This window comes from Alexandromys fortis, unplaced genomic scaffold (assembly GCF_014885135.2).
Source record: "Alexandromys fortis isolate MF-2015 unplaced genomic scaffold, M_Fortis_MF-2015_v1.1 scaffold_222, whole genome shotgun sequence".
NCBI classification, from domain to species: Eukaryota; Metazoa; Chordata; class Mammalia; order Rodentia; family Cricetidae; genus Alexandromys; species Alexandromys fortis.
The window spans coordinates 681,030-692,370 of record NW_026068108.1 but is presented as its reverse complement, the minus strand read 5'-3'; the positions used below and the strand labels follow the sequence as shown (position 1 = coordinate 692,370).

General features: G+C 40.8%; 1 protein-coding gene across 8 annotated transcripts in view; it reads left to right on the top strand.

Moving 5' to 3' along the window:
- The window catches only part of Ambra1 (autophagy and beclin 1 regulator 1), a 209,859-nt gene that overhangs the window by 126,757 nt on the left and 71,761 nt on the right, over window positions 1-11,341 (top strand). The window lies entirely within an intron of this gene.

Sequence of the window (11,341 nt, the reverse complement as noted above, 5' to 3'; positions counted from 1 at the left end):
CTTGGCTAGCTCATGCCCGAAATAACAACACACAAACTGTATTCATTTAAAGAACTGCTTGGCCCATGAACTCTAGCCCTTACAGGCTAATTCTCGCACCTGGACTAGCCCATTTCTAATGATGTGTGTAAGCACCCCAAGGTGCGCTTACCGGGAAGATTCTAGCCTTCGTCCATCCTGGGAGAGTGTAGCATGGCAAGCATGGCGTCTCTGCTCCAGAGCAGAGCTGTCGAGTCTCTCCGGAAGCAGAGCAGAGTCTGACCTCACTTCCTCTTCCGCCCAGAATTCTATTCTGTTTCCTCCTCCCATCTATGCTCTAAGCTAAGCCAAGCAGTTTCTTTATTGCTCAGCCAATGAAATCAACAGATTGATATATGACACTCCCACATCATGGAGCTTTGTTTAAAAGTAGACTCAACTATGTACCCTTTTATCCCATCATTTCTATACTGTGTTCTCCCCTTTTCCCTTTAGAAAGAATTTTCTAAATCTAATCTCCTTTATTCAGCTTTTTTCCTTACCATGACCAATAACAACTTATAACCAAGCCCCCTAAATGATGACAAACATCTTTAACACCCTAAATGACCAAAACCCACCAACCCCACCTCTTGAGATTGTTCTCTAGAGTGTTTCCTGTTGTCCGGAGGCACCGGAATCTTTAGAGCACCCTGAGAAAATTGGGGCAGTGATCAAGTCCTGGGAGAGCCAGCCGTATTATTTTTTGTTCAGTCTCTGTGATGAGAAAGTGTAAAGCTTATATGAAGTCCTAACTGGTTAGTCTTTGAGGCTGGACCGTCTCAGCTAGCAGCTTTGAAGTTGTTCTGGATGCAGAATTTTGAGGAAACTGTAACAGAGGCATTCTGAGAGGCTGGATCAGCTGGGCTCCTTGTTTGCATTGGTGTCTGCTCCTTTTTTTTTTTTTTCTGAAAACACATAAACTTTTAAAGGATATACACACACATACACACATTGATACAAGTATGGAATGTGTGGTGTATACAAGTCAGACGATTTTTTGTTCTATGTTTGAGCAGTTAAAAGGTATCTGTCAACTTTATAAGTCCATTTATACTATATAACCAAACCAGTATAAATCGTCATCTATGTTATATGAAAGGATGGCATGAAATAGTAAGTCATGAGGACTCTGTAACCAACAGCATTTATCATGTCTATCCAGTCTCAGAGCTGTAAACAGACCCTCCCTCCATAGTCCCGTAGCCACTTTTAAGTAATCCCTCAGAGACTTAATTACATAATGTTTGGCCAATAACTGAGGCTTATTACTAACTAGCTCCTACATTTAAATTAACCCTCTTTTGATCTGTATATTGCCACATGACCATGACTTTACTGGTCCTCTTACATCTTTCTTCTTGGGTGGTTGGCTTGTGTCTCTCAACTTTGCCCTTCTTTCTCCCTGTATTTGTTTGGCTTCCCTGACTCCTTGCTATAGGCCAAAGCAGCTTCTGTTTTTTCTTTGTTGATGTTTGTGGTTTTTGAGACAGGGTTTCTTTGTGTAACTTTGGAGCCTGTCCTGGAACTCACTCTGTAGACCAGACTGGCCTCAAGCTCCCGAGTGCTGGGATTAAAGGTGTGCACCACCACCGCCCAGTAGAGCACCTGCTTATTAACCAATGAGAGGAATACATATTCACAGTGTACAAAAGGATTATACCACAGCACAGAGCTGTTGCCATAGTAGAGGGTTCAACATGTATGTCATCTGTCCTGTAGTCTTTCTTGGCTTTCCACCTCATGTCTGCAGCCAGGTTCCTCCCCAATGAAATCTGATATGTATTAACATTGATGAAAATCATACTTTTTGTTTCCTTTGGAAACAAAGGCATAACCTCTCCCCAACACAGCATATTTTTTGACTTCCATTTTGAAGTGAAGACATTCTTAAAATATATGGATTGGCTTAATTTAGCAATTTCTATAATCTAATATCTCTCAGAAGCTATTTTTTTGTACATTAGCATTTTAAAAATTCAAAGTCAACAAAGCACCATACAGGATCCAGATACCCTGTATATTTTCCCTCTTTACATGGCTTATTGTTTTTTTTTATAGTAGTTTACTCTCTTTAAAGATTTTATTATTTTTTAAACTCTTTTCTTTGACTGTTATGCCAATTTTCTTTTCTTTTTTCAGCATCTAAACATATTTCTAAGCATGCTGTACCTTTTTAAAGATTTTCCATGTTTGGACCTGGCTTTACTAAGAGCTTAAAGTGCTCGCTGACCATTTGAGACAAATTACCATGACAGCCACCAGCCGACAGCTGGCTCCAGCCTGCAGGCGGCAGTCAGTACCATGTCTCTGTATGCTGCCACTGAGCTTACTCAAGAGACCACGGTCACCAGGAAGCCCTGTTTGACTCTGTATTCCAGACTTCTTTAAACAGTTTTTTCAGGCCTTCTATGGCCTGACCCTGGGGTGTGTAAAGGGATCTTTGTTTTGACAGTGTGGATACTTACTATTAACTATAAAGGATTCACCTTAGCTTAGGCTTAGTTTTAAGTAGCTCTTATAACTTAAATTAACCCATATTTTAAATCTATTTTCTTCCATGTGTTTGCTACCTCATCTCCATTTTGCCCATCCTGCTTCCTCTACATCTAGCTGGTGACTCCACCTTTCTTCTCCCGAGACCTTTCTGTCCCTAGGAGTCTTGCCTAACCTCTTCCTATCTAGCTATTGGCCATTCAGTTCTTTATTACACCAATCACAATAACACATCTTCACACAGCATAAAGGAATATTCCATGATACACACAAACAATACCCCCCCCAAAACAAAACAAAACAAAACAAAACAAAACAAAACAAAAACAAAGCATTTACCATAGGAGAGGATTTAACTGGTTTGGGCTATGAAGGAACAGAGAGAAATCTTGACAGTAGTTAGAAAGTTCAAATTCCCAGTTAGAAGTGGGTTGCACAATAGACCTTTGAGGAAAATACACCATTTATTTTCACAAATAAAAATGGCCAGAATGAACTGTCTCTACAATCTTCCATAACCATGTATTGCCAATGGTTGCTTTTTATTGTATTTGCTGACTTCTCCACAAAAAGGTTTTGCAACACTGTATTGGTAGTTTCTTTTGGACTAGAACATTAAATAAATAAATAGTACAAAACTGTCACAGACTCGGCCAGAGTGAAATTTCACTCTAATAAGCAGGAATAATTGTACATATCCCCAATTTTTTTAACGTTACTTTGTATTAACATACAAATAAAGTAATTTCTGTAAACATTGCCCATCATGACAAAATGACAAAAGGATTGTGAAAATAGGGAACTTATTGACTCAGACATAGCCATGAGCTAGTATTAGATCATATTTCTAAATTTGTTGGCTGTGTGATATCATATTTCAAATTACTTTTTCCCTTTAAGACAAGGTCTCTTGTAGTGCAGACTGTCCTCATCTTCTTGCCATTTTCCCAAGTGTTGAAATTAGAAGTGTATGTTAATACTTCTAGCTTTCAATATTTTTTTTTAAATAATAGTACTGGCTGTCCTGGAACTCACTCTTTAGACCAGGGTGTCCTCGAACTCACAAAGCTCCTCCTGCCTCTGCACCCTTCCCACAAGTGCTGTGATTAAAGGTGTGTAACACTACTCCCCAGTTCGAATATGCTTTTTTAAAACACAGTAGTTGAAGATATAGCTCAATTGATAGAATGCTGGCTAATCATGTTTAAAGCCCTGGTTTTGATCTCCAGCACCACATAAACCTGGGCATGGTGGCATACACTGGTAATTCCAGGACTTAGTGGTAGAAGCAGGAGTGCCAGAAATTCAGGACCACCATCATTATACATTTGAGGCTGGCCTGTGCTACATGAGATCCTGTTTCAGACAAACAAATATATAAATCTTAAGACCAGTTTACTCTGTCAGATACTATTTTGAGTATTCCTGACATGCTAATCTTCACATTTCTATGATGTACTATTATTGTTGGTGTTTTTGTTGTTTTGTTTTTATAAAGGAAATGGAAGAAACAGAGATAGTTGACAGAGCTAGAATCGTGACTCGGGTGGTCACTTCTAGACTGGCACTTTTCAAGCAGAACTATACTGATGTGTAAATTTTTTTCATTGGTAGGAAAATAGGCTGAAATATATATTCAGATTTTAGGAAAACAAATATAACTTGCTGGAATCATAAGACTGCTACTGAGGAAAGAAATACAGATTCTTACATTCTTGTAGCTAAAGATTGTTCTTGTAGCTCCTTCCCCTGTTGGAGAATTACATTCCCAAACAATGGATCCTGAAGAGGTAATTACACTGTTGCCATCCCATTGGGAAGAAGGCTGGGGCGGTGATTACATTCCAAAACAAAGCTATTCGGGTATAATTGCTCTGTGCTGCTCTTATCAGTCTGGAGAGAGCAGGCCTCTGGTCTCCATCCTCATTTGTTTTTGAGATGGAATCTGAATAGCATTCAATTAATAGTCAAGACCCAGGCACAGGGAAGTCAGCCAAAAGAGCCAAGAGGACATTAGCTTGCTGTTCGTGTTTTCCTGCCACTGAAGTTCTCCATACCTCTAAATATCAGCAAATTTGAGAAAGCCCTGTTGCAGTCCTACTCTCAGGTCATTGTGCACAGGGGAGAGATAGATGGCGGGTAGCAGCAGATTCTCCTCTCCCATTAGTAGCTTTAGGTCTGTTAAAAGATGCTTCTTCCTTTTAATCTTTTTTAGTGTGCAAGTGTGCTTTGCCTACATATATGTATGCATACCATGTGTGCACGTTGCCTGTGGAGGTCAGGAGAAGGTATCAGATTCCCTGGAAATGAAGCTACAGATGGTTGTGAGTCACTATACAGACACTAGGAACCAAACTTGGGTCCTCTTAACTGCCTTCTCTGTAGCCCTGCTTTTATTCTTTTTATTAAGACTTCCAGCATATATATCTTTTTCATGTATATAGCTTCTAGTTGTGGAACACAAAGCCCCTCTCTAGTTCATTTGAGATAATAAGCAAGATTAATTTTAGACTTGGACTAGAGTGAATATAGTACAACCATTTTGTTTTGTTTTCTGAACCAGAGAACAGAAGACTGAGTGACCTCATAGTCAAATTTGTTGAATAAGCAGAGTAGGGTAGGTGTGTGTTCTTGGTTTAAGGATTGTACAGCATTTGGAGGTGGTCTGGCCTTAGCCATTTTATCAGTTTACTGAGGAAATGGCTTAAAATTATTCACTGCCCCTTACACTGTGTGTGCAATCCTTTTGATTGGTTTTGCCTCTTAGCAGTTCTTCATGGTCACTTAATAATGTGGCTAGGTAATCTTAGATTGTAATAATGATCTGCCAAATAATCCAGCCCCAGTCCCCCCAGAGTCATGTACTACTCTATGGGAGTAGGGAGTTTGCAGGTAAGATGAAGTAATTTATAGAACTTCCGGGGTGGGGAGTAGTGTTATAGGTCTTAAGTTAGGGGGTGTACTAGTTATTTGTATTAAGGCCCCAACAAAATACTGTACCAAAAAAAAAAAATCAAAAGCAGTTTAAGGGTTTATTTTGAATCACAGTTTGAGGCATAATTTATCATGGTGGAGAATTGTGGTGGTAGGGACTTGAGACAGCTAGTCATATTGCATCTACAGTAAAGAACCAGAGAACAGTGGATGCTGCTTCTTAGTTCCCTTTCTTTCTGTTAGTCAGTCTTGGACTCAAGCTTATCAAATGGTACTGCCTACATTATAGCGTGATTCTTCCAACCTTTGCCTTGTCTAAAAATTTCCCCATGGGCCTGGCCAGAGGTTTGTTTCTATAGTGAATCTAAGCCCTGTGTAGTTGGCAGTCAAAATTAACTATCCCAGGGGTGTTGTCCAGGGCTATCTGCATAGTGATGGAGGAGGGAAATGTTGTCTATGTGTTACTTTCATTGGTTAATAAAGAAACTGCCTTGGCCCTGATAGGACAGAAAATTAGGTAGGTGGAGTAGACAGAACAGAATGCTGGGAGAAAGAAGCCGAGTCAGTCAGTCGCCATGATTCTCCGACCCCAGAGGGATGTAGGCTAGAATCACAGCATAGTCTCATTCTTATTACATGAGCTGTTAAAAGTAGAGTGCAGAATGGTTAGATACGATTTTCAGCTATACATTCATGAAGATAAGAGTGGTTTTCCTTCTGATAGTCAGGAAGGAATCAGAAACCTCAGTTTCTTATAAGTATATGGAACAGAATTCTTTCTGTGACACCTAGAAAGAAAGAACTAGCAATTCCTTGGAACCCTTATTGAACTTTGGACCTGCAGAAAGATAATAAATTTGTGTCATTTAAGCCAGTAAATTCTTGGTAATTGTTAAAGCAACTATGGAAAGCATAGAGCAGCCGTGACACAGACGGCATCACATGCACATCTGGGATTTGGCAGGAGGGTTGGCTTTTTCTATTTACCAGTAAACTAGGCTCTTTACCGTTCCTTCACAGGGTCTCATTATTCTAAACATAAGGCAGGATAGGTCAGGCTCCAAGATACAATGAACTTCTCCTTTCATCTTGTGTTATATTGTCCTTTTTTAGGTTTTGTGTTGTTAAGACAGGTTCTTGGCTGTAGTGATATCTTTTCTTGTATTTAATAAATAAAGCTTTCCTGAAGTTCAGAGAGTAAAACAGCTACACTGATCAGCCTTACAGACCAGGCAGTGGTGACTCACACCAGCAGCCACACTAGTTTGCCATAGAAACCTGGCGATAGTAGTGCATACTTTAATCCCAGCCCTAGATAGGAATAGAAGATGGGAGAAGACAGCTCTCACACACAGTCGCCTTTTGAGATTCCTGGAGGCAAGATCACCTTTTTGAACTGAGGTAGAGCTAAGAGCCAGTGGCTGGCTGTTTTGCTTTTCTGACCTTCAGCTTGAACCCCAATATTTCTGTCTCTGGGGTTTTTTTTTTTTAACTGTGCTACCCTTGGCATAGCCCTGGCCATCCTGGTACTCTCTAGGTAGTCTAGAATAGTCTAGAGTTTATAAAAATCCTATTGTCTCCTTACAAGCATGTGCCAATGTACCTGGTTCCTTTTGTTCCTGGTATATTGGAAGGGTTCTATCTAGAGACAGATACCGGAAAACTTGTGTTGTGAGGGGTCATTGTTGTAATATTCTACCCCAAGAGGGTTTGGAGGTGCCAAGTAGCCTTGGCAGTTTATGCTCAACAATTTCTTTTGTAATTTTCCTTATGCATACGGAGGGAAAGCTCTACATATGGAGAAATATAGATGTGTAGATTTGAAACATGCATGAAAGAGCTTTCTTATATCATTTTTATTATTACTCAGAGAAAATTGAATTTTAAAATGACATCCCAATAAGAAGGTAATTCTGGTTTTCTAGACATAGCATTTCAGAGAAACTACCTTTTCTTTTCCCCTAGGTATTTGCTAGGATATAGCCCTGTACTTTAGTGTGCTTGAGGGTAAAAGATGTGCAAGAGCTCTGTGGGTGGTTGGGCCCGTTGGGGCCACGTGTCTTCCTGTGTAGGAGGAAGACTGACAGAATTAACTGGGAGCACTTATAAATTGTCTGTAAGTGAACCTGCATTCGTGGTCTCATGTATAACGCACAGCTCCTTCTTCATAAGTAAGTCATAAGGAAAGCTGCTGGAGACTATGGCAGGGAGTCTTTGTGTGTCTCATCTCTGCAATTCACCATACTTCCCTGTGGGGAAGGGGTTGTCTGGGATCAAGATACAGTCTGTACTCACATCTCGAGTGCCAGCGTTGTGAGTGCCCTGCTTTACATGCTGCTTTCTGAGGCACTTGGACTTCCCTTGCATGGGACGTAGTCTGCTTGGCTTTCTTGTTGGTGGTATTTAGCTACTTTATGGGCTCCAAAATTGAGTATGTGGTTTGGGTCTCAAGTCACATACAGACAAATCAGTACTTACCAAGTAATCTACTTAGGACTTCCTTGGTGTTCATCTCCTTGAATGTGAGAGGCAGTCATTACTCTGGTAAGCTCTGGAGTGTACACTTGCAGTTTCATTCTAAATAGTATATCCAGTGTTCCAGATTTAAGCTGGCTTTGACTGGAGCTTCATGAGGCTTTGTGGGACTCTCCATGGGCTAGTATGCCTCAAGGCTTAGCCAAGACTTACAGTGAGGCAGAAAGGGGCCGCTGCTACAGCTTGAAGTGTGCTCCAGAAGGCGAGAGAAACAGCATGTTCATCTTAGCCTAGATTGGGGGGAATGTAGACTCCATTCTCAAGACAGGGGAGTGGTGGCAAAAATAGAAACATAGACTGTAATCTAAAGAAGCAGTCTCCCCACAAAGAGACCTTATCTCTTTTGCCTGATAAGAAGAAAGTCAACAGTGATGAGCTGTCTAGTTTCCTGCCTTTTTTCTGTCAGTGTTGAACGGAGTGGCGGGGCCGTGTCCCACCACCTTGCTAGCTGTATACCCGAAATAATTACACAGAAATTGTATTCATTTAAACACTGCTTGGCCCATTAGTTCCAGCCTCTTATTGACTAGCTCTTACATATTGATCTAACCCATTTCTAATAATCTGTGTAGCCCACGAGGTGGCTTACCAGGGAATATCTTAAACTGCGTCTGTCTGGAGTGGGAGAATCATGGGATTCCTTGACTCAGCTTCTTTCTCCCAGCATTCTGTTCTGTTTACTCCACCCACCTAAGGGTTGGCCTATCAAATGGGCCGAGGCAGTTTCTTTATTAATTAACCAATGAAAGCAACAGATTAGAAAAAAATCACTCCCACATCATCTCAGTGTCCTGTCTTCTTTCTTTCAAAGGTCTCAGTATTTAAACAATTTAAACTGGATCTTCATTAACGTAGAATTCATACGTACATACAGCTACCAGCAAAGCTAACAGAGAAGCCTGGCGGTGGTGGCGCATGCCTTTAATCCCAGCACTTGGGAGGCAAAGGCAGGCGGATCTCTGTGAGTTTGAGACCAGCCTGGTCTACAGAGCTAGTGCCAGGACAGGCTCCAAAACCACAGAGAAACCCTGTCTCCATAAACAAAAACAAAAAACAAAACAAAACAAAAGCTAACAGAGAACTAATAAAAGGCATAAAATAGTTTCTGGTCAAAATATTTTCATTTATTCCACTAAAGTAACTGGATTGGAAATGGAAAATGTTATATTGCGTATTAAGTAAATTAATTAAAATATGATTACAAAGCTGAAATAAATAAAACTAAGCTCAAACAGTTTCTTTACTTCCATGTAGGACAGCTTAGAAACATCTGTTGTGAAGAAGTTTTAAGCAGTTCTTGTCTTTGTTTTATCTAGGAAGAATTTTAAAGCCCTGGGGTTAGGAAGAGTTGACAAACCTAAGAGTTGACATCTTCAGATAACTCCCCAGCAGTTTTATCCAATACCAGGCCACACCCAGAAATATTTCATCTAAGTGAAGAATGGTGTACTTGCTCTACTGGTGGTTTCATGCAAATCAACTAACATCTCTTTATCCCATCCATTCAGCTGCCAACCAAGTTTCATTTATAAAATTTCCTGAGCTGTCACTGGGTAGAAGTAACCAGCATTGACCATGGCATGTGGATAATCCCTCAGAAGGAGGCAGGCCTCCCTCGGCTTGCACTTTTCACTCATTCATTCATTCAACTCCCCACCATCATTTCTAGGTACTGCGGATTACAGATTTGGTCCGTGTTTTTCAGGCTCTAATTGGAGCTCCCCTACTCTGTCCTTTGTATACCAGTATTCCTATGATGAAAAATTACTAATGACAACATAAGGGGACAGGGATCATTTCTGGGCCTGGAGGAAAGTTGTAAAGTTTCAAAATCCTAATGAATAAAACAATAAAAACTAATTCTTGTTGAGTATAGACTTTATCATTCTTTAGACTCTCATTGATATTTTGAGGCAGGGTCTTTCTTATAAAGCTTAAATCAGTTTCATATTATGAATAATAAGACTGGCCTTGAACCTCCTACTTCTATCTCCCAGGTGCTAGAATTACAAGCCTGTGCATGATATCTGGCTCCTTTTCAGGAGGAGGTGAGGGGGTTGAACCTTGGCCATGTGTATGGCAGACAAGCACTCAACTACTGAGCTATATTTCCAGTCCTATTTCTATAGTTTTGGATTTTCCAGACAGGGTTTCTCTGTGGTTTTGGAGCCTGTCCTGGAGCTAGCTCTTGTAGACCAGGCTGGTCTCGACCTCATAGAGATCCGCCTGCCTCTGCCTCCCAAGTGCTGGGATTAAAGACGTGCGCCACCACCGCCCGGCCCCTTTTCTACTTTTTGCCTTTGAGACTGGGTCTTGCTAAGTTTCCCAGGCCAGTCTTGAATTTGTGGTCCTCCTGTATGAACCTCCCTAGTAACTGAGGGTAGAGGCCTGCATCAGTAGCCCTGATTTGCTCTCCTTGTTTTGAATGACATAATTCCTTATTCTTCCTTTCTTAGACCCTGAGACTTTAAAGTGAAAAGTAAAATTATAAAGTAAAATATCCCAAAATTCTTGAATGAAGAGCTAAGTAGTATTGGTTTGTTTGGTTTTGTGGCATCTTAAAATTCTTTGAGAGTTACAGGGTGTGTGGATCACAACTAAAACAATCAAGCTAGCAATGGCCTTGGAAGCCTGCCACTAAAAGAAAATACTGGATTTGAAGTTAAACTTTCTAATTTTGACAAATTTAATTATCCTCAGGGCTTATATTAGATCTCTCTCCCTCCCTCCCTCCCTCCCTCCCTCCCTCCCCCCCTCTCTCTCTCTCTCTCTCTCTCTCTCTCTCTCTCTCTCTCTCTCCTTCTCTCCCTCTTTCCCTTCTTCTGTCCTTCTCTTTGTTTCCTTCATTGAGCAATCTGTCATAGGAGGGAATTTGTGTGTAGAAAAATAGACTCAAAGAGTATTGCTAGCTGATACAGGTGAATTTGAGGGCTATTTATACAAATCTATTCTCTTTTCAAAGGAAGACCTGGGCATTAAACTATTGAATATTTTGCTTGGGCTTTGATATATTCTGTTTTTGGTGGGGTGGTGCATGTGTGTTGAGCAGGGGGGCCTGCTTGTTTTTGTGCAAGTGTGGAAGCCAGAGGGTTGGTTTTTTTTTTTTTGGTGGGTTTGTGTGTGTGTGTGTGTGTGTGTGTGTGTGTGTGTGTGTGTTTGTAGTCCTAGCTGCCTTGGAACACACTGTGTAGACCAATCTGTCCTCAAACTCCAAGAGATGAGTCTCTATCTCAATGGTAAACTTGGAACTCACCAATTTGGCTAGGCTAGCTGGCCAGTGAGCTCCAGAGAGTGTAGTCTATAACCCCTGTAGGAATTATAGACATAGGTCACCATGTCCTCATGCGTGCATGCATAG